This window comes from Aquila chrysaetos, chromosome Z, assembly GCF_900496995.4.
Source record: "Aquila chrysaetos chrysaetos chromosome Z, bAquChr1.4, whole genome shotgun sequence".
NCBI lineage: Eukaryota > Metazoa > Chordata > Aves > Accipitriformes > Accipitridae > Aquila > Aquila chrysaetos.
The window spans coordinates 20,084,068-20,110,583 of NC_044030.1; the positions used below are offsets into that span (position 1 = coordinate 20,084,068).

At 41.8% G+C, this 26,516-nt stretch overlaps 1 protein-coding gene across 3 annotated transcripts in view; it reads left to right on the forward strand.

The window, feature by feature from the left end:
• Positions 1-1,375: 1,375 nt before the first annotated feature.
• LOC115337143 (synuclein alpha interacting protein) overlaps positions 1,376-26,516 on the forward strand; it is a 91,492-nt gene continuing 66,351 nt past the window's right edge. For 2 of the 3 annotated variants that reach the window (XM_030005207.2, XM_030005210.2), the window contains exon 1: positions 1,376-1,577. The gene's annotated coding sequence lies outside the window, so the exon portion shown is untranslated. Of the gene's footprint in view, positions 1,578-2,035; positions 2,581-26,516 lie in introns of those variants that run through there. The other variant, XM_030005208.2, reaches the window with a different exon arrangement.

The window sequence follows — 26,516 nt, forward strand, 5'->3', positions numbered from 1 at the left end:
AGAGACACACTGAGCTGGAAACTGAACTGTTTTCCCTGTTTCCAGAGATACTCGTCCAGAGCAGTGCTACGTGCTGACTGATGTGGGCACACTTGCGGTACTGCTGAGTGTGCTCTGTGTGTTCTGTGGGCAATAGTTTTCCAAAATACCAGACAAGCATAAGTTCACTTTAATTTCCTACATGCATTTTTTGGGCTTTTGCAGTGTTTGCTCACGAAAGCAAATGAAATCTACAAAGTTCTGTGTTTGAAATGCAAAAGCACACAGAAGCAGGGGGAGATGGAAAGGTATATAAAGGGATACATTTAAGAGGCAGGATGGAAAATGTGCCGATGAACAGTGAGGCGGGGGGGGAAATTCCCTGTTAATGCTGTGAAAGCACGGCCCAGGGTAGGCTAAATCACGAAGAAGAAAACTAGCCAAAGGTTCACTTCTCTGCTCTTCTCCTGTTGCCATCAGATGCCCCAGCGGCAGGGTGCTCCTCGGGCCGCAGCCCCCGGGGAGAGCCTGCGGGTTTCTGGCAGGCTTGCCAAGTGCTCAGTGCGGCGGGGGGCAAGAGCACCCTTCGCAGCTCTGCTGACCCACAGCACTCCGAGAGAGAACACAGGTTTCTGGCCGGGGCAGGTGAGACCCGCTCAGCGGGAAGGTGGTCGAGGGTGCCACCGGCTCCATCCGCGTGAACCAGAGGGAAGTAGTGACACTTTCCAGGTCTTAGAGCAGACCAAGGAGAAAAAAAACCCAAACAAACCCCACAACCAAAAAAGCCCCAAACAAGAAAAAACCAAACACCAACCCCAAACCCACCAAGTTTTTATTTTAAACAGATGTGAGCGGGTCGAACTGAGCACTTTCAGGTATTTTTGGTGCGGCGCAGTGCCACGCGCTTGGCATTTGGCACGGCGGCGCGGCAATTTCCGATGCCGCGGGCATCGCTTCACACGCACGTAAAACCCGCGTGGGGTGCTGCCAGCAAGCCGCGGGCCGGGAGGCGGCACCCACCGCAGGCCGCGGGGCTCCCGGCGGGGCAGGGCTGCCTCGGCGGCGCGGCGGGGTGCGGCGCCCCGGAAACCCCGCGCCGGCAACCGCGGCCCCCATCGCCTCCGCGGGGGCCTCTTCTTCCCCCGCCCCGGGGGGGGGAAGAGGGGGGCGCCGCCGGTACCGTCCGCCCGCCGCCTCCGCCGCCGCCGGTCACGTGGCAGCGCCCTCCGCGCCCCGAGACCGCGGAGCGCGGCGCGGGCGCGGCCGCATTGTGACGCAGCAGGCCTCCGCCGCGGCGGCGGGAGGAGGCGCGGGAGCGGGCGCGGGCGCGGCGCGGCGGGTGAGTGCCGCCGCCGGGCGGCCGGGGAGCCGAGTGCGAGGCGGAGCCGCCCCCCGCCCTGCCTCCCGGCTGCGGGCCGGTGGAAGGGCAGGGGCGGAGGGCGGGGCCGCGGGAGCCGGGCCGCTGCCTGAGCCCTGCCTGCACCGGCGGGGAGTGGCGGGGGGCGGCAGCCGAGAGGCGGCACCTGGGTCCTTCCCCCGTCTCCATCACCCCGCGGCTGCCGTGAAACGGCCGCGGCCGAGCGGAGCGGAGGGGTGAGGTGAGGCGAGGGGAGCGGAGCGGAGGGGAGGGGAACGGAACGGAACGGACGGGGGGCTTTGTTGCCGCCGCTGTCCCCCGGGGCGGCGGGAGGGGGCGCGGAGCCGGGCCCGGGGTCCCCCGCGGGGGGGCACGGGGGGCGCGGGTAGCGCTGGAGACGCCCGGCGTGGCTGCGGGCTTTCCCCCGCCGGGCCGTCCCCGGGGAGCGCGGGAGCGGGGGTGCCCGGGCGGCGGGAGAGGCTGCCGGGGGGCGGGAGCGGGGTGTTGGGCGGGGGGGGGGCGAGCCCCGGCCCCCGCCAGCCCGCCCCCGCCCCGGGGAAGTGCTTTCCGCATGAAATCAGGGCTGAACGCGGGGGGTTTTATTGGGGCTGAGCACATACGTGATGTCAGCTCTGCGAAGTGCCGCTGCAAAACCCCTTGTAGCGCGGTGAAACGCGCTGACACCCGAAGCCGACGCAAATCTGCTTCTGCTCTGCTCGGAGCCGGGCGTCCCCGGCGGGCGGGCAGCCCTGAGCACCCTCCTGTCCCAGAGGGGTATGCCGAAATCTGGAAGAAAATCAAGTAGGAGCTGCATGTTTGTAACTGTGGGGAAGAAAATGCGAAGTTGCCTGGTAAAAAAACTGCGCCTTGGCTTGTACTTGGGTCAGTCCAAGATCGTGTTTTTGCAGCACCAGGAATTAAACCTTCTTCATACCCGTATCAGTGAGCGGTTTTATGCGATCAAATGCAATTTATGTGAAGAAGAGCTCGAGGATCAGGTCCTGATGATACTGGATACAAACCAACTCCTAAACAGTCTCAGTCTTCATTGTCAGTGTTATCACCTCATGGCACTTTCAATGGCTGGCTTAAAGCCACAGCTCTGAGAGGGATAATAATCAGTCACAACTGCTTCTCAAAAAGCCCCCCCCAAAACCTACCAAAACACTGATAGTGCCTATGGTTCCATAGAAAATCTTGGAAGCATGGCCTCATTGTACACCTCAGCCATCCAACTGCAAAAGGTAACTAAAAAAGTTTTAAAAAAAATTACTCTGAAGCAAATCACTTGATTGTTGGACCCTTTGGTGATACTTAAATGGCTGAAGAAAGGGGATACAAAGGTAGCATAGGAAAATCAAAATTACTTTGTATCTTGTGCAAATAGCTCTGATCCTCCAGCCAGGAATTATGTTGAATGATGTGCATGTGTTTAAGCATTGGCCAACATGCTGTAGCAGACTTTCATAGTGTCCAGCCCTTACTGAATTTAGTAGGTATATGTACTGTGTGTACTCCCAATGAGCCATAAATAATATGATCCATTGCCTTACTACTACCCATAAACAGGAGCTTCTTCACCCTAAAGTCCTCTGCAACTAGCTCATGGGCTACCTGGTGAGCCTCTTCTCTCTTCATACTGCTAAGCCTGCGAGTATGCCTGGTGCTATACTGGAGCCATATTTTGAAGATTTTGCACCTAAACTGGAAACCTGGTCTTGAGATCAGGCATGAGGCATCGTTCAAGAGGGAGTTCAAACACAATGAGAAGGCCTTTTCATGTGAATAAAAACAATTAGAATGTGACCTGTCCAGTTGTCAAGAAGAAACTTGCCTTGCCGCTATAGTTATAGTTACAAAATTGTATGGTAACCTTTCCTTTAGGTATTCCTTCAGTTAACGCAGAGGCATAGTGCCCATGCCTGGTGTGAAAAGGCTCCCTTTGTAAGATGTGGTATGTTTCATTTCTGTGTGTTTTTGTGTGTCAAAGACTGACTTATGCAAACTGACTGTTCCACTTCACCCCGTCACTAATGGTATCTTAAACCAGCAGTTCAGTCATCTTTCAGATCTTTGTGATTTCTGGTCTGTGTCATTGACTCAATGTGCTGCAGAAAGCAAATGTGGCTTGTAGCTTGTTGAAAAAGTGGGTAAAATAGAATTGTATCAGAGGAAGGGGCCAGTGAAGAGGAGCCTGTTAAAAAAGCTCCTTGTGTGAGAGAGTAGTCCAATGCGGGCTACTCAAAATACTTTAAGTGGCATTTTGTCATAAGGAGATGGGCAGTTTTTCCGGTAAGGAAGTCCTATAGAAGGCAGTAAATTATATTAGATAGAAACTGCTCCTCCTCTTAATGTTTTTTCTCTAATGACAGTGACGTGGTAAGTATGACATGATTTCTTTGGGGCCAGCGTCTGAGTTTACAAAGAGCTGCATGTAAAAGGTAGACTGGTTGGACAAGGTGACTGAGTGGTACCTTTGGAGATGCAGTCCTTCCCCCGAGCACTGTGAATAAGTGATAGGTCACTTTGCATTTATTTTTTTTGTGATTGAAAAACCCTAATCCCAAATATCTACACATTTTGTAACCATTGTTTGACAAGGCATCTGCAGAGCTTCAAGAAACTAAGTAGTGGTTCTTGTTGCCCCTCTGCTTCCCAATTGTCTGTTCTTGCCAGGGGCTGAAACCTGTCCCCATGCGAACTTCATAGGTGCCAGAAGTCTTCTTCCTACACATACCTGAGGTGGGATACCACCCACGCTGGTACAGCTCTCCCCCTTGCACAGTCCTCTTCCAGAATGTCCCAGGCCCCTGTTGTCTCTACACCCACAGCAGCTCCATCCTGGTTGGACACTTACCTGATTAGAACCAGGAAGGGGAAAGCGTGACAGATGTGCTGTGGCCGCTCTAGTTTCTACCCTCTGAATTGGAGACATGCAGGTAGTGCTGCCTTCACGCTGTGATGAGGTGCCAGCAAGAAAGGGGAGCACCCAGCCAGAGGCTGCCCAGTGTGTGGGGACTCAACTGTCACAGACAGCAGCACAAAAGTTGCGTTGACAGTAGTGCAGGGATGCTGGTACTCATAGTTGTGGCATCATTTGGTGTCCTGTATGCATGGAGTTGTGATGCTGCACCTCACAAGCGCAAAGACCAGTAGTTCAGCAGCCTTTGTGGGATGCAGCATGTTATGTCCCCATACCTGTTTTTTAAATGTTTCAGCTGACTAGATGGGATGTGCAGCAGAGCTTTATTTCTATCCGTCTGTCTCTGATTACCTGCATAAAGCTCCAGAGGCAACCCATGAATCACAAGCATGGTTACAGGAGCAAGGAAGGGAACAGAAGGGAACAATTACCATTTTTATTTCAGTTTTATTAGAATAAACCTACATCTATTTCAGGTTACAGTTGAAGGTAAAATGCTAGGAGGAGAATATTCTTATCCTTCCTTGTGCAGCCATGTTAATTAATGCTAAGTAAAATAAAGAAAAGTTCATATTTTTCAGGTGAAACTCTTTGTAAGGAACCCATTTGCCAATGCTTTACTGTATATTGCTTAGAAAATACAGTGATTTTGTACAGTTGAAATATAAATGTTCATTGTCAAGATGAAAAATATGTTAAAACAAGTTGAGAAGTATTGGATTTTGGAAGGGGAAGTAGTTGTTCTTTTCAACTGTTGTCAGAATAGGACCATAATTAAACTAAAGGAAATAATGCTTAGATAATTGGCAAGAGGACTTGGAGGAGTGTTGTGTCCATGCTCTCTCTTTTTCTGGCAGATCTGTCTGTTTCTCAAAGGAGGCAGAGAAGATAGGCTTACGTGGAGCAGGTGCATAGTAAACACAAGGGAATTTCTCTTTAAATGCAAATGTGGTTGTATGATAGATTTATATGCAGAGTGGAACCATTGGAAACAAGAGAAGACAACATATGCATCAGATATGCATATTGATTTAAGGTCCCAAGAAAGTTTTTAACTCAGGGGAAAAAAGTAATTAATTAATTATTGTGGTAGAAACATCACCTGCTGCTTACCTGTCTAAGGTGGAGCAGTAATTTCATCTTCTCAGTAAAAGCTCCAAGTGATTCAGAGGTCTGAAGATCTTAGAGGTATCAAAGAGAAGTACAATTCAGCTGTCATAGTTCAGCAGTTGGGGCAATTGTTCATTAGGTATATTTTCTTGTAAGTAGGTATATTTTCTTGCATGTTAAGGAACATTTACAAAAGCTTATTTTGAATATGAATGTGGTTGATTTGCACTTTATAAATAATTATTGAGTAAAGCTTGAAAATATATTTTTCTGGTTAAAACATAACAGTAGGTTTGTAAGGTTTTCTGCAAGCATTTCCTTTTCAGTTCCGTTTCCTCCCCAGTTCTTGTTTGCAGTCAAACTGCTGGCATGTTCTTTGTTTATACCAGAGAAAAAGGCATTGTCTCACTTATCTTTTAAACTCAATACAATGTATTACTTGACCTCTCCTTGTATATAAATCCTCCCCCTTCTCCCCCCATCTGTTTCATTGTTACTGTATCAATCTGGAACTTACTATTTAAAATGAAATTCTAATCAGGAACTTCACACTTCCCTTCAACCCCCCCCCCCCCCCCCCCCCCCCCCCCCATTTTAGCAAACTTGTTTACATCTGTGAGTAAAAATCAGGCTGTGCTGCATAACTTTCTCACATGTGCATGACAGGGGTATGCACATGATTATGATTTCAAGCTATACTGCTCTCCTTTTGCAGGTTCTGGCCATACTGACTGGCATTTTTCTTAAGAAATAAGAAATACCTTTAACTATCCAGACTAACAACATATAACTGCTGGCATGTTTATAAGTGCATGTACATATCTCATGTTCTCTTTTACTAAAATATGACTGTAAATATTCTGCCTTCTGTATGCTACGCTGTTCAGTTCCAGTTGAGTCACAGTAGTAAATTTATGAAGAACCCCAAAATTGCTTTTGAATTGCCTCAAGATTTTAAATATTGAAGTTGTCAGCATGGTGAGAGATTTATTTGAATATTTGTAAATGCTGTATCCAAGATGTTTTTAACAACAAAAACCAACCAAACAAACAAAATAAAGCAGAATAAAACTGGGGAATATAGTATACACAGAAGTAGAAGAGTGCTAGCAAGGTAAATAAGCTGCACGTCACATTCCCTGACCCACACCTCTGTTGTGCTCAGTCTAAGTATACCCTTTTGTCCTCTTGTACATTCAGAGAGTCTTAAGGTATGTGTCCTAATTATGTTAAATATTAGGATATTATCATTTTGCTAACTTGAAAGTTGAGCACTGGATAAAGCACAATATTTGTGCTTGTTGCTAAGACATGGGCAAAAACTTATCTTGAGTTACAGAATGTAACCAGGAAATTGAGTTATACTTACATCATTAATTATTTGCTTTTCATTAACCTAAACCAGATTTTAAGTTAGAGTTAAAGGAATTTAGGCAGCTAAATGTAAGCAACTTTGAATAAATACTGTAATCTTGAACTCCGCCAATGCTTTTCACTTCATATCTGCAGAATCATAGTTACCTGGGCTCCTTGACTAACATTGTTCATGTTTAAGTTAATGGGCATCCTTGTGGTAGATGTGAATGGAGTGAGGCAGTGTACCCATGGAACAAGAAACAGACTAGAAAAAGGAGGATTCAGCTTTTCACAGTCCTTTTGAATATAATACATCCTATAACATCTTGATGTGATACTTGCTTAAAGCAATGTGATAGCATAATTTTTAGGAGGCTGAGTTTGTTTGTATTACTCTGTATACATCTTTGTATTAATTATTTGCATATGGCATTTTAAGTTTTCCATAGTGTCGTGGTTTAACCCCATCCAGCAACTAATTCCCACACAGCCATTCACTCACTACCCCATGGCAGGATGGGGAAGAGAACTGGAAGAGTAAAAGTGAGAAAACTCATGGGTTGACATAAAGACAGTTTAATAGTTAAAGTATTACTTACTGTTTAGCATTATGAATCTGCTACTTGTAAATATGACACAAATTTAGCAGTTATCTCAGCTGCTTGATAGTGCTTTCAAAAGTATTGATAATGTCAGTCTAATGGGTAGGTTTTTCACACCATACTTGGTGACTTAAGCTGTCATTCTCCAAGACTGAACAGAGAGCAATTAAACTCTTGCCCATCTCCTTACAGTTGTTCTTGAGGGTCATAGATGAAGCACATTAGCAAACAGCATAATGGAGATTGTATTTCTGCTCTTTGCTGTGATGCTTCATATGTGGAGGAGTTAACTGTTGGAGCAGCACTGCCCAATAACTGGAGGTTTAGCTGTGACTGAGTGCTGAGATGCCCGTGTCTGGACAGCGAAGTGGAGCATGCCTGTGCACATGCTTAGGGTTTCCACAGAGACAGGCAGCAGCACGGGATTTTTATCCCTGTGCCCAGAAGTTTCTGTATATCGCTAGCTCTCTTCTTCCCATAGTAAATTAGCCTGTATGTAATTCCTGCTGCTGTGATCCAATTCCTACCAGAACTTTAATTGTTGGAGTCAACACTAACTTGTATAGCTTTATACTCTCCTCATAAGGCAGCTAAGCGTGCTGAAGAACTGCATTCCTTTTCCACTTGTCTTCTGGTTGCTATTTAACGAAATGCACACAAAATCTCCCTGGAGTGAATCATTCATTATGCAGTCAGTTTAAGAACATGCATAAGTCACTTTGGTCACTTGCTGGACAAATGGTAGTAAGCCATCTTTGAGAGGATGTAGTGTCTGTAGTAGTTTGTAGCTAGTAGAGGATGTAGTGTTGCAGCGATACAGCAAACCACTGTTTGAGGGGAGAAGGTCCTGAATTTGAAGGACTTTTATCAGCTCCTGGGTTTCTGCATCACAGTAAGTTCTGCCCCTGGTAGCAGCAGTAGTGGATGAAGGCATTGTTGGTATCTTGATGTGTTTTTGAAATAAGTGGCCTTGAAACAGTAGATAACTAATGTGCCTGCTTAGGTTCAGGCTTCGGCATCTGGCCTTAGTACTTTTATGAAGAGGAATGGGTGCCATTTACACCTAGCACGGTAACCTCCAGCTGCTTGTAGAGTGTAACAGTGTCTCTTTGTTAGACAGTAAAGCTGGGTGGGTCACTGTACCTGAAGGATCAGGTTAATCTGGCCTGACTCTGTGAATCCTCACAGGAAAGGCCAACCCGCACGTGTTACAGTGTCCTCCAGGAGCACAAGCGAAGCAGGTAGTGTAGAGGGAGGAACTAGCCCAGCTAATACAATTTAGCAAAATGGACACTCTCGCCAGCATGTGTTCCTCATCAGTTCCCATATGCTTTATGGTATGTTCCCAGGCTTTGCTTTTTGCAAATGCAGTTTTCAGATGAACATATCTACAGTAGCACTATTTCTGGATGTGTCTACACTGCAATCCAGTAGTGCGACTGCAGGACATGCAGACAGATCTGTACTAGGTTTGATCTACATGCGATGTGAAGACATGCCAGCCTAGACTTAAGAGAGGGCTGTCCAAGCCTTCTGGACAGATTGTTAAGCCATGCTGAAGTCTGCTTTCATCTGTCTTCACTGCTATTTTTAACTGTGCTATCTAGATTAGCACTGCCGTGGATACTCCTATACACGCCGATGTAAATTCACAACTGCGTGCCCACTGCTTTCCTACAATGTTGTCTGTCGATGCTCTGCATCTGGGTGTGCATCCCTTATTCTTTGTACTGAGACAGTCTAGTTTTCTTTTGCACTGAGTTTAGTTTGTTATTTCACCACTTAATTCCCCTCTGTAAGGAATTATAGAAAGGGCAATGGAGTGTAGGAGAGACTTCTGGCAATTTTCCACTCCAAAATTTCATTTTATAGTCTCTATTCCAAGTTTGATTGTTAAGCTCAGCCCTAAAGAACCTCCAGATCCAGGCCAAACACATTTTTGCAAGTGTTAAAATCCAGATGAGAGACCAGGCTGATGGAGCAATGTTAGAAAGTTAGCGTTTTAAAATGTTCTACATGAAAGCATTGAATCTAGTGCACAATTATGTGAAAAAAAATGTGAAATTACAGGAAAAATATCAGCAATGACAGTAAGGTGGTTATCATATATAAAACACAGTACAACTTTATATTAAAAGGATTTGAATGTATTTTTAAGACAAGTAATGTGTATGGTTTTTTAACATTTCAAGGAAGAGCCCTGCACTGCTAAGAGTTTCTTCTTGTTTTGGTTTGGTTTTTGTTTTGGTTTGTTGTTTGTTTTTTTTTTAAATGGATGTAATAAGGGTTATTTTTGCTTTGTCAGTCAGATTAATTTTTAAGTTACTCCACAGTCTTGTCAATGAAGTATGCTTCTAATTATGGTACCAAGTTGTAAGAGTGAAGTTTGACAACAACAACTATAATTGCATGTCAAATTTAGTATCTTTTATTCAGGAATAGACTTTCCCTTCCTCATTAAAAACCAACCAACCAAAGAAACAAGCAAACAAAACCACAGAAAACATCAAAACTGATCTGTATCTAAGGATATAGTCTGAAAAGATCTGCTGAGTATCCGACTCTTTTGCTGTGCAATTCTCATGCTATTTAACAAAGACAAGGGAGAAAACATGGCTTGAAAATTGAAGTTAGGACATAAAAAGATGAATTCATGCAATTTTTTTCATGCTACAAAAATATTTCACATGAAAGTGAGTACTGTCAAACAAAGAGGAATACGAAATAGACTAACAAGGCATATGTTTCTGTGACATGAGATACACTGTAGAGGAGTAAGGTGAAGCTGAGCTTTCCAGTTGGTGGAATGTTGCAGCTTACTTATCTGACAAGAAAATATTTTATTTCTAGATAAATGGTTAAACTGAAATAAATAAAATGTTCCATCATCTTTCCTTAAACAGTTCTTAAAAAAAGTATTTCTTATGACTGTCCTTGACACCTTTCTGAGGAAAAAGAACAGCCTTGGTACACTGAACAGAGCAAAAGAATGCAAGCACATACCAGCTAATCCCGGTTCTAGCACCACATGGTCTTGAATAAATTGTCTAACTCCTTTCACTTATCTGCCTATAAAATGAGAAGAAAATATATTAGGGAACTGCAGTAGCAGAATTGTCAATAGCAACATCCTTTTGTAATATGGAGTTCTAACAGTGCCTAATATTTTTCATTATGAAAAAGATTCATCCTTTTCCTGAACAGCTCTAGCACCTTCATAATTTGAAGGTGCTAGAGGTTGAGTGTATCTCCTGTGGTGTACTTAGTCTTCCTCAGTCCCTTCAGAGGTCCTGCATAATGCTACGGGAGCCCTCCCACAGGACTGTGCTCTACACAGATAGTTTGTTGTGTACTGGAAGTGGAGAACTCGATGTCTTCTTTTGGTTGAAGATCCATGAAAAAAAAAAAAGCCATCATTGGAAATTACATGAATAGCTAAAAGATTTGTGATAATTATGAAGTCAGGTGTTTTTAAATTAAAAAATGGGAAAGCCACTTCGTGCTGTCCTTGTCCTTCCCCTTTTTGGTAGGTTGCCTGGTGGGCAGGGATGTTTAGCAGATATCCTTGGCTCATTTGCTAATGGAGCTGGAAGGCACATAGATAACAGGGTAAAGAAATGATGTGGGGGACCTGGTTACACAGCACATGGAAAAGGTGGACGTACTGAATGCTGCCTTTGCCTCAGTCTTTACTAGCAAGACTGGCTTTTGGTGGGGGAAGGTTGGAGCAAGGAAGATGTACACTTGGTGGAAGAGGATCAGGACAGGGAATACTTCAGCAAACTGGACATACGTAAATCCATGAGCCCTGATGGGATGCACCCATGAGTGGAGCTGGCAGATGTCATTGTGAGGCCACTCTCAACAGTCTTTGATCATCATGGTGACTGGGAGAAGTACCTGAAGACTGGAGGAAAGCAAATGTCATCCCCCATCTTCAAGAACAGCAAGAAAGAGGACCCAGGGAACTACAGGCCTGTCAGCCTCACCTCAATCCCTGGGAGGATACTGCAGCAGCTAATCCTGGAAACCATTTCCAGGCATATGAAGAACAAGAAAATCGGCAGTAGTAGTCAGCGCGGGGGGGGAAGTCATGCTTGACCAACTTGATAAACTTCTGTGATGAAAAGTTTAGCCTGGTAGATGAGGGGAGAGCTGTGGATGGTGTCTACCTAGGCTTCACTGAGGCCTTTGACGCTGTTTCCCATAAGATCTTCACAGAGAAGCTGTTTATGTATGGGCTGGATGAGCAGGCAGTGAGGTGGATTGAAAACTGTCTGTATGGCCAGGTCCAGAGGGTCGTGACCAGTGGAACAAAGTCTAGTTGGAGACCAGTGACTAGCAGTGTACCCCAGGGGTCAAATCTGGGTCCAGTCCTGTTTAACATCATCATTAATGATCTGGATGATGGGGCAGAGTGCACCCTCAGCAAGTTTGCAGGTGACACAAAACTGGGACGAGTGGCTGGTATGCCAGAGGGTCATGCTGCCAACCAGAGGGACCTCAACAGGCTGCAGAATTGGGCTAACAGTAACCTCAGGTTACTGCACTGAAGTGCAAAGCCCTGCACCTGGGAAGGAACAACCCCATGGACCAATATACGCTGAGGGCCACCCAGCTGGAAAGCAGCCTGGCAGAAAAGGACCTGGGGACACCAGGTTGAACATGAGCCAGCAATGTGCCCTTTTGGCAAAGGCAGTAAACAGTATCCTGGGCTGCATTGCACAGAGTGTGTCCAGCAAGTCGAGGAAGGGGATCCTTCCCTGTACTTAGCACTAGTGAGGCTATGTCTGGAGTACTCTGTGGAGTGCTGGGCTTCCCAGTACAAGTGAGACATGGACATGCTGGAGAGAGTCCAGCAAAGGGCCACAAAAATGTGTAAGAGATTGGAGCATTTCACATGAGAAAAGACTGAGAGATCTGGGACTGTTCAGCCTGAAGAAGGAAGGCTCAGGGGGAGATCTCATCAATATGTATAAATACCTGCAGGGAGGGTGCAAGGGGGATGGAGCCAGGCTCTTTCCAGTGGTGCCCAGTGACAGGACCAGAGGCAATGGGCACAAACTGAAACACAGGAGGTTCCCTCTGAACATCAGGAAGCACTTTCCACTGTGAGGATGACTGGCACAGGTTGCCCAGGGAGGTGGTAGAGTCTCCGACCTTGGAGATATTCAAAAGCTGCCTGGACACAGTCCTGGGCAACTGGTTCTCGCTTGAGCATGGGTTGAACCAGATGACCTCCAGAGGTCCTTTCCAACCTCAACTGTTCTATGATTCTATGAAGCCCTGTGAAAAGAAGAGACATCATCATAATTAATATGGACAAGGCAACACTGACTAGCCTGTGTTTCTGCCTCTGTGATGGTGGCCTTGTGTGGTGCTAAGCACGAAACCCAAACCATTATATAGCAGGTAGCCATGAAAGCTGTGTGCTTTCACATTTATATTGTCTACATGGAGCCTTTTGGCATCTGATATATAGAAGAAATTAACTGCAGTGAGAGCTGTCTCCCACCTCTGGCAGTGATCAATACAGTCTGGAGACAAGGACAGATATGAACATACTCCCATATGCTTTCTGATCCTGGCCCTTCTGCTGTGTTCTGTGGCTTCCCATAAGTCCCTTTGTCTCTGTTTCCAATTTCTGGATGGGGATAATAATGCTTTCTCATCTTGTAATTGACATTGTGAATGAATTAATGAATGTTTGTGAAACACTTGGACAATACTGATGAGCATCCTTGAAAAAGCAGTAAGGATATAAATGATCTTCCATTCACTATAGGGCTTAGACAGACTAAAATAAATATGATTTAGACTAGCTAAATGCTGAATGGGGGAAAACAAGAAATAGAAATAGCCACCTGATATTTCCGAGTAGTTTTTGTTGTGCCCTGCATGAGGTAGATATCCTTTTGTAAAACATTACCGTGTGATCCTCCAGTTAGATTCTGTATGAAAATCAGTACAAGCAAATGAATGCCCCCATGCATAACTTATTTTAACATTGTAGTTTTTGATGTAGTGAGGTTTATTTCTTTGACATAGTTTCAAAAATGTAGTTCAATTTTTGTAAAGGGTTTTAGGAATCTCTGAAAGAAAGCATTACAAAATTGCAGCTTAAAATGATATTACTACTTCGATAGTTGGCATTTCTGCCATCATCTCGTCCCACACTTTTGTTAAAGCACTGATATCCGTACAACTGAGGGCTAATATTCCAACATATCTGCTGCCTATATTATTTAAAACAAATGGTATTGGATAGCAGTACTCTACGTAGGATAGCATTGTATAACTGTAGAAGTGCAGTTGCAGTCTATTTCTGATTTCTCATTTCTCAAATGAAAAAATAATGACAGTTTCAGAAGACTACATTCTCATCACAGGGGCACAGATGTCTCTCAAGAATAATTTAGCTGTTCTTCACTGAATTTTCCACTTTCCGCCAAACTTTAACTGAAAGAAAAAGTTCTTGTTTGACAATGCTTAAATTTAAAGTAGTTTACGCTGTTTAACTCCTAAGAATTTTTGCAAACAACATCATAGGCTATGTCTAGGGAATCAGGTATGAAAAATTGTCACATTTTTGTCCTTTTTTCACTTTAAATTTATCAAAATAAAGATACTAGCATAGATGTTAATGATCAAGTGCCATTGCTAATTATGAGAAAAATTGATATTCGCAGTAAAATTGTTGAATGTTTTTTAATAGTATTTCTTTGCTTTAAAATTCAATACCTGTAATATATGCATACAGTCAAATTTGTGTGATTCATCAAGTAGTCTCAAATGAAAGTGGGCTGGTCTGAGTGACAAGGAGAGTGAGTGCTTGTGAGTGAGGTTTTGAGTTCAGGATTAGTTTTTTGGCCCATGGCCACAAAATGTGCTGTGTGTTGTGGCCTGCCTAAGGCTGACTCACATATCTAATGGAAGTGTAATGCTGGTTACCCACTGGTGCCCCAGATCCTGACTGTGAGTAAAGCCCACTTTGCATCCATATAAAATTTGCAGTTTGAAATTTGGATTATTACATTTTGTTAAGAGTTTAGCCATTGAATGTCCTAGTGAATATCAGTGTGCAAAAGATGGGACAATAGAGTTGATTGTCCAAAAGTTAGAGAAGAGGGAAAAAAGGGTGCAGATGGAGGACAGAAGAGGAAAGTGGTTTGGCCCTTGTTGGGGAGAAAACAGGCCTTCCACACGTGAGCAGGGCAGTGCATAGACTTCACACAGATGGTGGATACACTTGACATATTGTGATCCTTGCAGAGAATGTTAGGAGTCTTCCCTTGAATTTATAATTAAAGCTCACATGAAGCAAAAAATCATCATGGGACTAAATGCAGGATATATATTTTGGCAGGCAAATGTAAGTGAGGCAAGCTCTAAATTTCTAACTTCAAATACAGCATTTGAATGTTACAAACTTAAGAGAGTACCATTTGGCATTAGTTCTTTCCCAGGATATTTCTAAAAGTAATTGAACAGACTACTATGGGACTACAAGGTGTTGAAATTCTAATGGACGATTATTGAATTTGGGTTGAGGAATTTAAATAAGAAAATGAAAGATGCAGGGAAGTGTTTGAAAAATGCTCATCCTTCTCATTCTCATCCTCATGAGAAACAGAAAAATGCTGTTTCTCATCCTAAAAACAATAATACAAAAAAACTCAAACCCAACATGACCTAACAGATGTTTTCAGCATTTGAATCATATTGAGCAAAGATACCTCAGACTACTTGGTTTATTGAAACAACAGTTATAAATGAAATGTGTTCTTCAATGAAAAAAAGCAGGTTAGGAAGCTTTATGGGGATGGTATACTGATTAAATTAATTCCACATTTTTCTATGATCAGTGCCACTGCAGAAGATAAGGTGAATAAGCATGTTGCATAGCATTAAGGAGACAAACAAAGCCAGGATTTGAGCACTGTGTCACAAAACTGCAGTGTCAGATACTATGATTTAATTGAGCTGATTGTACTGAGAGCAGAAACTTATGAAGGATCGCTGCCCCAGTGCTACTGCCCCCAGTGCTGCTGCTGTTGATTCAGTGGAAAAAGGAGAGACCTCAGTTTCTGATTTTAAATGAGAGTGCAATGAGTCACATGTGCTTTATTAAAGATGTTGAGACAGAATTCCCCACCTCCCCCCAAACCAACGCATGGTTTGGAAAGGCTGAGCTCTGCTATGCTTGATTTCATCCTAACATAAGTGCTGGAGCCTACATTTGCAGTGGTAGTTGCCATAAGCCCTTTGCTGCTCTGTCTTACTTCGGGGCCAAGTATCTGGTTCCTTGTGGATGCCGTTACTAGAGTGTATTATTTTTGGATTTTTACACAAGAACTAGGCTACCAAAAGAAGGCATATTTTTTATTTCTGTAGTTCATGAACTTGCAACAGCCCCGCAGATGTTGAATATTCATTACCTTTGCCAAAAGACTTTAGAAGTTGTGAACACTTTTATGGCACAGTACTTTTCAGATTGTACCTGGAGAAAACTGTTGCTAAAGCAAAATATCATGCATATTTGTATGTATCACTTTCTTCTCAAGTTGATTGGGAATCATATGTAACCATTCATTTCCTGAATATTATGTTTAATTCTCCTAAAAATGCATATCTCTGAAGTCTTGCTCAAGTAAATACAAGGACAGTGTGTCCACTCACACAGGCTTTCTCATGTGGTGTTTTTTTACTTTGGTTAAGTTTTGTGTTACTATGGAGTGGTTTTAGGTGACACATGCGCTTTATACTTTCAGCCAGGATGTAATGGCTGAATTTTCATTTTTCTGTGTGTTCTTCATACAGAACGAGTCATGGTGGTTGTCTTGACTAATGGCTTATGGTATGTTATGAGGCTTGACAGAGAATGTGGAAATGCAAAGCAAGACATCATTAGTATTGAAATAGTTAATTCCTTCTTATTTGACAATGTTACTGAATAGCTGCACAAGGCTCTGCTCTTTCTTTGCTTACATTAGCAGTGTACCGATTGTGTCAAATAATTTAGGAGTCCTGTCAGCTGATCTCCCAATTGTCATTTAGTGGTTGCCTCCTGAATTAAAGAGAAGGAATAAGCATTGGCTTTAATGTAGAGTGCACTGTATTTCAGTCACTAGTATTCTTTGAAATAATGAAGTGAACTACAAATAATCTTGACATGAAATAGCACAGCATTATATGTCTCTCAGTGTTCCAAGCAACCATGACTTGATCCATATAAGTCTTTGGTTCAGTCTCAAATCTAAGTTTAATGGAGGATTTACAGAAATGTTGAACAGCGCTAGTACTTGTACATGATTGATGCAGTGTTCTATATATATTTTACAGTTCTGCATTATAAATTATTTGGTGTTTTAGTATTAAAAACAGATGACAACCTCTAGCTTTAGTATTATGTATGCATAGAAGATGGATATATACCAATATATACTCTCTGTGTTTGTGATTATTGAATCTCTATACTATATTAAAATGTATTATTCATATCTGCCAACAATCATGAGTTAGTGGAAAATAATGGGCGCAATCATTTGAAAAATGCGCATTCACAATTTGCTTGTATTCATCTCAAAGTTCAGACTGCAGATGTGTAACCATTCATTTTACTGTTCTCAGTGATGCGTGTAAGCCTCCTGAGGATTCACATTTATGAACTTCCTGCATTACCATTGGTATCTAAAGTACAACAGATAGGTAACATGAAATAAAATTTATTCCTGCCATAGAATTTACTGATATAAGAGGTAGTTGTAAAAAAAAATCAACACTCAACCTGATTTTGTTAGTTCAGCTGCTGTATTTTCACTTGTAAAGTCATAAATTCAATTTGCAGTGGGCTTTTCCTAGTAATTGCAAATATTGTATGTGCGTTTTCTTCAAGGAGTCACACTTTGAAGTAGAAGCCGCTTTCTCTTCTAAAATTTTGCAGGAAGTAGAGAAAAAAGATGAGTATCTTTTAAGCTTACTTTGTTAAGCAAGCTTTTCTGGTCAGATTTCACATCTCTAAAATGACTGAAGAACGGAATTGTTAATTCCTGATGTTTCTGCTCAATCATAATTTTCCATGGAAAGTTATGTCATACACAATCTCCTGATCTGTATGTGAATGTATTATTTTAACCTGGGTTTGGTGTTAGCATTAAATTACCAATACTCAAAACAAATGTATTTGAAGACTTCTTTGGGTAGCTCTGCTTAAGAAAATATTTTTAAAGCACAGAGGAGGTACAATGAACTAGTTACTAGCTGTGCAATTTAAACTTGAGCCTTCGTACATTCAGTGCTCCAAAATATATTAATGGCAGATTTCCCACTGTTGTGCATTTTCTGTTGTTTTATTACTGATTGTTCCAGATTGTGCTTCTGGTCTAAATTAATCTTATTCATAACTTGATAGGATATGTAATTTTTTTCCCCTTTGGTTCAGTTGCTTTTGTTTTGTTTTAGTCCATTCATTGATATTATATCCTTTATGTTTTTTCACCATTTCAGTAAGCAAACGAAAAAGCCCTTTCACAGACGTTCTTAACAGAGCTGCTTTTTGAGTAGTGCAGTGTGCAGCGTGAGTGCAGTGAGAGTGCAGTGTGATTAATCATAATTTCAATCTTATTAGAACCTCCATAAGAAAAAATTGCAGTATCAATCCATTGCTGTAATTTGGGCTCTTGAAACCATTTGGAATCCAAATTAAGAAAACCATTTTTTTCTTCTTTTTTTAAGTTTAAAAACATGTTAAGATTGATTGCTGTGATGGGGGAGAAAGTAAACACGGTGTTTTAACTACAGGTATAGTGTAATATAATGTTTCCTAAGTGTATTTTAGATCTCCAAGTGCAATGTAAAAAATGCAAGTTTCACCAGGACCAGCAGAAACAAAAATTCTTTTCCCGTAAATGGAGTGGTTTAAACCAAACAGGATGCTTGAAAAATTACAGCACTTACAAAATCTTTTAAAAATATTTGCAGATTACAGTTTTTCTAGACATGGGCCTCCAGGATGGCAACATAATAAATAACCTGCTTTGAGGGAAATTGCTTCCATAAAATTGAGAAAGTGAAAAAATCACCAATGCTGTATTTACATCACCATAATTTTGCAGAGTGAAGGAAGTAATTCTCTTTCTTGCTTTGAAAACTAAATTTAGTGTACATTAAGACAGAGATAGTAATTTTTTTTTTTTGCATGCCTCACTCACACCCTATGGAGTGCTTTAAGGTGCCCTGTCCTGGCTGAGAGGTGGTGATTTGGAGCCAGCGCAGCTGATGCCAGAACTGTTAACGTCATTCATGGGTGAAAGCAGGATGATAATCAGTGCTTGCTCTTTTCTAGACTCAAAGGGAGCTTTTCAGATTTCTGAACTGGAAAGAGCACATGTCATGAGTTCTGGGGGCTCAAGTACCTTCCCCTGAGTCCAGTTTTGGAGACTGGCTGATTTGGCAGCTCTGGTTTTCAGGTAGGTAGGTGAATCTCAGTTACATTAGCAGCAAATCCTGTCTGGTTGCTCGGTGTAAATCTGAATTTTAGGTTCTGTAGGATATTAGATAGAGCGTGATATTCTGTAGAATTGCTTATTATATGCACTCTTGGTTTCCATATACAAAAAAATACGCAACAGTGTGTTTTCTGTCCTAGTGAGACTGCCAGCTGATACTGAAAGATCTTATTCAAATGTGATTTAGATTCACTTTCCTTAGCATGGAAATAACTGCTTAAAAGGTCCTGCTACATTTTTAGAGAATTTGTGCAAGCCTTAACTAACTTGCAGGCAAATGGAAAGTTGAGTCATCTTGCAGGGAAGAATGTGGCTTCATAAGTATTGTGGTGATGGGCTCTTTGAATCTATCAGTTAGAGGAGAGACTATTGTCTTTACCACTTACAGTTCTACAGATGTGCCTAATCTCTTGTCGAAACTTTCCCATAAGCCATTTAGTAGTTTCTCTGTGTGACTCTTGAGCATGTCTTATGGCTCTGCATGTGGTTCTGCAAATCCACAAAGACAGACACTGCTGCAAAACTCAGTTGCTTATCTGCACTAGTGACTGTGTTGGATCTTTGATGTTTGAACAGCCAAAGTGGGTGAAATTCTTCATAAATGGTCAGAACTTTAAAAACTTGGCCATGAGGGTTGGAGACTCTGTCAGATCCAGGATTTCAGGCAGACTCAGAATTCACTTGCCTCTGTTATTCTGCCTTCTTTAAACTCAATATCCTTTTTAAGGCAGTAAAGTTGCAAAATATATATTTCTGAATAACTGCCTGTTCAGTGCAGTATCTGTACTGTAATTCACATAAGGTTTTACTATGATATCATAACTATTCACAAAAAAAGAACTGATGGTGATGACATAAGAGACATTCATATTTTACGTGAGCCTGAATCACCAGTTTGCAGACGACTCTGACAGCTGCAGACAATGCACTCTTTTCTTTGCCCAGCCAGGGTTCTTCTGGAATTGTAAGACATCATCTCTCATCTCCTAAGAGCATTCGTGAGAGTTACAACTGACTTTTAAGTAGCAAGAACATACTTCTTGGAAGATAGATTTGCTAGATAACAAGCAACCTAAGGTCATATTCGTCCGTAGCAGCTAAATGCTGAACTGACATTGCACTCGAGAGTTCCTTTTCAGACTATATGGCTATGATAAAGATCAGTGAATCATCTGTATAATTGAAACACCATATAAACATCCTGGACCACATAAGGTTTCCAACTTTGACAGTATTCCACAATGCAAATTCTGGGATTGACAATGCTTTCTTCTGTGTAGTAGGATATATGAACCAGGAAATCCTTGTTCCTCCCTGCTCACCAGATGTAATGCCCCTTTTACCTTGCAACAAGTGAAGGGAAAAGATTGGAGCTGGTTTAAAAAGAATAATCTCTTAAACAGTTGCAACTGGTGCTGGTTTGTTCTGAATGGTATTAAACCTGTCTTCTCTTCCTGGAACTGGGACAGATCCTACCTGGAGTGTTGTTGCTTGTTTCACTGTATGTGTGGGGGAAGAAGAGGCAGTAAAAGAAATATTCTTTTGTTGGAAAAATGGAATAACAGTCTTACAACACTGCCTAGCCAACTGCATTTATTCCCAGTACAGTGACTACACTTGTAACTTGGTCATATGCCAAGAATCATGATGTGCTTTATAGATGCAGAAAATTAATGTTAATAAAACTTCAAATTATAGTGCTACTATCCACAAGCACAAGCTTTCCTATGACAATATTGTTTACTTAAAAACTAAACATTATAACATTGATGCTAAATTACTTGTGCAGATTTTAAACCAAATCTAGCCAATCAGTGTTTCTGCTTACTTGTCAGTTGCGGATAACTAAATATTTGCTTGTGAAGCTAAGCTGCTGTCTGCCAAATGTTCTCAGGGTTTTTTTTATCTCAGTAAATAGATGTATTCCCAGTTTCTAATTTTATTCTTTTACACCCTCCTAGAACTAGAAATGTTGGTTGTTTTAATTTTTAGTGAAAAAAAAGAGATTGTGGTATTTGGCCATACATTCTTTCAATAATCCCCGTCAACAGATTTTACTAAATCTAACAGCTGTTCCTGGTGGACCCAATAGTCATTACTGGAGAAGAGTTCAAGAGTGCAGTACAGGCTATCTCAGTGGAGGTGGAGGAGTTGGTGGGACCAGAAATGAAGATGATAGCTCAATGGTGAGATCTCAGTCCTTCTCTTTGTATGATAAGCAGCTCAGGCATACAGTTTCTGTATCTTACATTACAGTCCCTTTCTGAGGTCATCCTAAGTGATATGGTTGCATAGTTTCACTTGTGAAGGCTAACAGCTAGGAATCAGAATTGGATATTAGTTAATAGTTACTGCAGATCAGAAGTATCTGGTTTTGGCATGCTTTCTTGTTGCCTTAAACAGAAATGTAGTTGGTGTGGAGCAAAAATGCAGCTACCGCGGATTAAAAAACTTAGTTACAAATCAGTGTATACATAAGTGTATCTCTCTTGTCCCATTCTGGTTTATCACCAGGCCCTATCTGATCATCTTTAGCTATTAAACTTCCTAGTTCTCACTGTCTAGCTCACTACATGGTTTGATAGCTTTATGAATGACTTTTTGTTCAGTGAAGTTTGAGTAGAATATATAAAAAGAAAATAAAATGTGTTTTTAACAGTTTCGATAGGCTCATCCTTGTTAATGTTTTTGGTTTTCTGTTACCTTTGAAACTTTGAGGTCATTGACCTGATTTTTCATTCGAGGCTGATTTTTGAGTCATTCAGCTTCTTCATATGCTTGAACAAGAGGCGCTAGACTGTTTCTCTCAGCTGCAAACATTTCCTGTTATCCAGCTCCGATTTTTCCTAATGTTGTCACCCATGGCCATGTATTCTGGTGCTTTTCCAGACAACAAGGCTGCTTTTTGGCTCCTTCATTTCCTTTCCATGTGTCCTTAATTAACAGTGACACCCACAGAAGTAGCTAGAGTCCTTTAGGCAGAGCACTTAAAATCTTGCGCTTTAAGGGAGTCACATGTAATGGAGCAGGGGAGTCTGAATAGTTGTCTGGAGAGTACAGTCTTGGATGGAAAGTAACAGAAGTGCAAATGAAAAGTTTTTCTGTTTGTTTTAGTAATTTATAGTGTGGAGTCAAACCCAAGAGATAGATTTAAACTTTAGCGGTAGGACATCTGTGGTCTGGTTTCCAACTGTAGTAGCAAGTCATTGTGGCCAACTGACATCCAAAAAGTTAAAAATACTATTGCAATATTTTTGCATGTGGTAAAGGAAAGCACGCTGGTTTAAAAACTAATCTTACCATCTGTGACACTTCAACATGGAGGACATTGGTTACAAATTTCTGTATGTTCATTAAAGGTCTGATTCTTTCTTTCTCTCTCCTGCATTTTCTGCAGCTGTTTCTATCAATACGGAGTAAGTGTAAGTGAGAGTAAAATACTGGTAAATCAGAATAGTGGAGTTCTAAATCCACTTTTTACAAATGTAGTAAATTACATAGGGCAGAAGTGCACCCACCCACTTTCCTTATCTGTGCTATCTTTTAAACACATAATTTAAACTTGCACAAATCATAAAGGTCAGTATTGCTCCAGCGAGTGGAAGACAATAAGGCATGCCTGTTCGTCTGTCTGGTAAACAATTCTGAAAAAAAATAGCAGTTGAGAGAGGGGGTGATGCATGCTTTCAGAGACAACATACACAGTAGTCCTGGCAGAGTTCTGACTGCTACTGGTTCTGGTTTTGGTAAAAACAGATAATTACAGTAGGTGGTGCTGGATCACAGAGCTCTTCAGGAAGACTAAATGCTAGGTGTCTGATTTGGAATATGAAAGAGCTATACTTAGAATAAAAAGTTCAAGATATTTCTTGCATTTTTCTCTGGTTGCAGTCAGAATGTTTCCATGTCTAGTGTGATCTCATTTGCTTTAACTGAATTGCCTTGTTTCATGCAAGAGGATGAAAACTCAGAAAAGAAGTAGTGAAGAAAAAATAGCTGAGGAAATCATGCTGTCCATTTTAGATTGTAAAGAGTCATCTACATTTTTCAAGTGGAGAAGTTTTTTAAAATTTTCATCAATGTTAGTGTTCCCCATCCAGAAGTTTGTGACTTTTATATGTCCCTAATGGCTTATAGATATTTAGCTGAATGACAATTAGTAAGGGAGCTATGTTGATCTGTTTGTGTTCTTTTTGACATATCAGTCAATAGTAATAAAAAACCTGTAAGATCAATTTCAAAACCTCTTAGCAACCACATAAAAAAATAACAACTGTATTGATTTCTCTGATAATTGTCCTGGAAGAATGGTAGGAACTCAATGGTACAAACGTAATTAAATGCATTTATCAATAGACTATGTGTTGGATATACTGCATTAGAAGCCTACAGTAAGATGCTGTCAGTGGGGGGTCCAGATGTAAACTTTCATGGCCTCTTTCACAGATTGATGGAAGTGCAGAAATCATGAAAATAGGAGAGAAAACAAATATTGCAGAATACCTGTAACAAAAGGCAGACATTTGAAAGGAAATGCAAGAGTAATGTCCCCTTCATTAATCTAGCAAGTTCCTTAAAAGGACATGAAACACAGTCTGTTGTACATATGTTCTAGATTTTATAGAAGAGACTTTGTGAGAAATTTTTTCAGAGCCTGCTGGGATATAGTCAGGATTATGGCAATTTCCCATAAGAACATGTGTTTACCAGCTCCAGCTTCCTTTTGAAACACTGTAAAGAATTGTTTTCATGAATAGGTTTGGGTTGGGGTTTTTTTTCTGTTTGAACAGGAAGAACAAACAAGATATCTTGGTCATAACGAGCAGCATAATGAAATGATAAGTACATCCTAATTGCAGCTTGTTTATATCATGATTACACAAACAATTATTATGATAGGTATTTCTGTTTCTACACACCCTAAAAAGTCATTAAGCGGCATTGTCTCTTTTTTGTTCTTTTCTCTGTTAAATACTTAAATATATAAGAAGGACTCTAAAATGAAAAAACATTGAAACCATGCCAACCTGTAAAAATGTATATAAATGCAAAATTAGTCTTGATCTCTGCCTTGGGTTTAGTATTCAGTGTTGGATATCCTACATTACTAGCATTATGATATCCAGTGTTTGAAATGTAAACTTCCTTTTATTAAGTTTCACACAAATTTATAAGCTAGCAAAATAATAGAAAATAAATGTTTAGGGAAAGAAGTCATTGTTAACAGAACAGCCACCAATACTAGTCTATACATCTTTTTAGAGAATTGCTTGGAAGAATCCCATGGGTTACAGCCCTGGAAAGAAGAGGATTCTGAAAGCACCTGTTGATATACAAGGATCACCTTGAAGCTCAAGAAAAGTCCATCCCAACAAGCAGGAAATCAAGCAAAGGTGGCAGGAGTCAGTCCTACTTGGTGCATGGATGAGCCAGGAGCTCCTGACTGAACTCAGACAGGAAATGTACAAGAGGTGGAAACAGGGGCAGGTGATCCAGGAGCAGTATAGAGTTGTTGTCTGATCTTGCATGGATAGGATTAGGAAAGCCAAGGCTGACCTGGAGTTGAATCTGGCAAATGATGTGAAGGGTAACAGGAAAGGCTTCTACAAGTACATAAATAGCAAAAGGAAGACTAGGTAAAACATGAAGCTGCTGCTGAATGGGGCAGGGAAAGTGGTGACAGAGGACACAGAAAAGGCCAAGGTACTCAATGTCTTGTGTAGGTCTTTACTGGTATGACAGGCTGCAGTAATCCCAGGCACCTGTGATCGGAAGGAAGGTCTGGAGCTAGGAGGAGGAGAAGAAAGAGGAGGAAGAAGAGAAAGAGTAGGAGGAGAAGGAGGTTATGGAGCACTTAAACTGGACACACATAAGTCCATGGGGCCTGACAGGCTGAACTCGTGAGTGGTGAGTGACATGGCTGATGTCATTGTGTGACCACTTTTGATTATCTTTGAAAGGTCATGGTGATTGAAGACTGGAGGAGACCAAATGTCACTCCTGTTTTCAAGAAGGACAAGAAGGAAAACCTGGGGAAAAACACACTGATCAGCCTCACTTCAATCTCCACTAAGGTGATGGAGAGAATCTTCCCGCAAAGCACTTCGAAACACATGAAGTGTAAGTAATCTGGAGTAGTCAGCATTGATTTATGAAGGGGAAACAATGCATAACCAACCTGACAGTGTTCTACAATTAGGTGAATATCAGACAACAGGAGAGCAGTGGATGTTGTTTACTAGGACTTTTGATGCTGTCTCCCATAACATCCTTACAGACAAGCTGACAAATGTTGGGTGAAATAAGTGGACAGTGAGATGGATTCAAAACTGAGTGGCTGGGCCCAGAGGGTTGTGATCAGCAACACAGGTCTAGTTGGTGGCAAGTCACTAGTGGTCTACCCCAGCAGTCAGTACTGGTGCCAGTACTGCTTAAAATCTTCATATTAACAGTTAAACAGACCTGGACAATGGGACAGAGTGCAGTCTCATTAAGTTTGCAGATGATACAAAACTGGGAGGAGTTGTGCTGCCATTCAGAGGGATGTGAACAAACTGATGGACTGGGCTGGGGGGAATCACACAAAGTTCAACATAGGGAAATGCAAAGTCCTGCATCTGGGGAGGAATAAACCCATGCACCAATACATGCTGGGGGCTAGCCGGCTGGAAATGAGCTTTGCAGAGAAGGACCTGAGGGTCCCGGTGGACACCAAGCTGACCATAAGCCAGAAATATGGCCCTGTGGCAAAGACAGCCAACAGCCTTCTGGGCTGCTTTAGGGAGAGTGTTGCCAGCAAGACAGGTGGTTCTTCCTCTCTATTCAGCCCTGATGAGGCCATGCCTGGAGTACTGAGTCCAGTTCTGGGCTTCCCAGTAAAAGACATATATGGACTTACTGGAGCAAATCCAGCACGGAGACACAAAGATGATTAAGGGGCAGGAGCTTCTTTCATATGAATAGAGGCTGAGAGAGCTGGGACTGTTGAGCCCGGAGAAGAGAAGGGTCAGGAGAATCTTACCCATGTGTATGAATACCTGATGGGATGGAATGAAGAAGAGGGAGCAAGGTTTTTCTCCGTGATGGCCACTGACAGGACAAGAGGCAATGGGCACAAAGTGAAACACATGAAATTCCGTCTGAACACAAGAAAACACTTTTTTACTGTGAGGCTGGTCAAACACTGGAACAGGTTGCCCAGAGACATTGTGAAGTCTCCATCCTTGGAGATACTCAAAACCTGACTGGACACAGTCCTGGGTTTAACCTGCTCTAGCTGACCCTGTGAGAGCAGAGGGGTTGGACTAAATGATCTTACGTGGACCCTTCCAGCCTAAGACATTCTGTGCTTTAACCTCAACAACTCTATGCTATTTTGGGGGATAACGTTGATTTATCTATGAGTTATTTCTGAGGATATATAAAGATGTTAAAAATGTCTTTGCTCATTTTTTCATTTTTTTCCCTTGTGGAAATGAATTTTCCTTTTCTGAAAATTTATTTTTTTGATGGAAAAATATTTTTGAAATTCAGTCTTTGCTGTTAAAATTTCTGCTTTTAAGTGCACTGTTTGCCTCAAGCATCCATTTTTTTTAAACCATTGGAACATTTCATATGAGGAAATGAAGTATATTTCATGAGGAAGATACTGATCTTTTTTTGTGAGTGGAAAAAGTGGCCCT